We start from the raw sequence: 1,978 nt of genomic DNA on the forward strand, positions 1-1,978 counted from the left end.
CCGAGGGCACCGACACGGACACTGAGCGCCCCCTTGGCCTGCATCCCCTTGGCCTGCTCGAACCCCTGGAGTGGCCTCTGCGGGTCGCTGGCTGCCGGGCAGGGCGTGAGAGGGCTGGCTTCTGAGCTGCCTTCGAAGTCCCTGAGGCCGACTCTGACCACCAGCCTTGCCTTTGCTCGGCTGACAGCATGGTGTCCTTCAGCGACTACAGGGACACCCTGAGAACTCTCTGAGCCCTCTTGCCTCTCGCAGGGGCCCTGTAGCCTTGCACACTGCCCCTCCTGAGGAGCCGGTGGTTTCCACGTCCAGGTCAGTCAAGTCTCTGCATCTGTGCTCTGGCCTTGCTCACCGGGGCGCCTGCCTGCCTGCCTGCATGCCGGGCTGTGCCCTGCCGCCTCCTCCGGGCCTGGCCTCCTCCTGGGTCTTTGGAGCTTCTCAGCCTCGGGACCCAGAGCAGAGCGTCGGGCTGCACAGCACAGGAGTCACCTGAGGACGTAGAGCAGAGGTTAGGAGAGTGTGCGGTTGTACCCCCGAACACACACACATGGAGCAGCCCCGGCCGGCCCGCACCTCACCACCCATTGCAGACACACCCAGTCCGAGGCTGGAGACTGAGGCCACCCGGCCCGCTTCCTCTGGGGCTGGGCTGTGCCTCTCAGAGCACTGCAGGTCCCCAGAAATGTTTTGGGTGGGCCCTGCCCTCCCCTGAGTGAGGCTCTCTGAGGTTGCTGGTTTTGGAATGCCATGTGCCCAAGGTCCAAGGCTGCTCACGCCCAGGGAAGAGGCCTCCCAGTGACAGCTGTAGCTCTTGCAGCCAGGAGCCCTGCCCGCGGTAGGTGGGTCCCGGGCTCCAGGAGGCCATGGCGGGACCCTGAGGCAGTTAAGGGCTCTGCAGTCTCTCAGCCTCTGTGTGGAAGGTGAAAAGGTACAGCACCCCTTGGGCCGTCTTTGCGGGGTGGAAGCCTCCAGCAGGGGACTTTCCAGAGGCAGGCGGAGGAGCTGAGCGTGGTCTTTCTGCCTGCAGCAGCAGTGCCGCCCACCTGCCCCAGAGACAGAGCCGGGAAGCGGGTCCTGTGTCACCCCCATAGGCCCTCGGCCCGCGTGCCATGCCCCAGCTTCCGAACGCCTCCCAGCCAGAGCCTGAGTGCCGCCTCTGCAGGTGCTTTCTGTGCAGTGGGTCTGGGGAGACAGAGGGGACAGCAGGGGCACAGGGAGGGAGGGAGGGCAGACAGGCGCTGTGTGGAGGCGGGCACAGAGCTGGACACACGGAGACCTGTGGGCCAGGCCTCGCTGACTGAGGCAGGCGAGTGGGGCTGGCAGCCTCCGACTCAGAGTGAGGGACAGCACGTGGGGTGCGCTGAGCGGGGCCCCAAGCCCTGGGCTGGGACCTCCACAGTCCGTCCTTCGGAGCCTGTCGCTAACCCTGCTGTGAGCCCAGCAAAGGGCCAAAGGCCAGCAGCACCCCACACCTTCCCGGAGAGGGCTCAGCCCCTTCCTGGGGGGCTTCTGTCACTCGGATGTCACCTCAGCCTGCCTCACTGCAGAGGTGGCCAGAGACAGGCACCTCTTCTGTCAGGAAGACGTTTCTAGCCCGTGGCTGCCCTACCCGGGCCGAGCTCAGGGCCATCCCGGCTGCACAGCCTCCCCTTCGGTCTCCAGGCCTCCCCGCCTGTGATGCCATATACTGCCTTGCCCCTTCCCCCTCCTGAAGCACACATGGCACCCTTCAGTGACCAGGAGTTGTAACAGGAGTGACAGCGCTGAGGGTGCGGGCAAAGAGATGCTACGCAGAGGCATCAATTCACAGAAACTTGGGTTCCCTGCTTCACAATCTCAGGTGACAACTCCTTACACAGAGGGTTTCGCTCTAGGAGGGGATGGGGCTTGGTCACACAGTGCCTCACACAATCTCCGGGTTCATCCGGAACCAGCCTCCCTCACACCAGGAGGGACAGGAGCCCTTAATGCCTGATAAAGA

The sequence above is a fragment of the Fukomys damarensis genome, unplaced genomic scaffold (genome assembly GCF_012274545.1).
Source record: "Fukomys damarensis isolate Sample0158 unplaced genomic scaffold, DMR_v1.0_HiC HiC_scaffold_39, whole genome shotgun sequence".
NCBI lineage: Eukaryota > Metazoa > Chordata > Mammalia > Rodentia > Bathyergidae > Fukomys > Fukomys damarensis.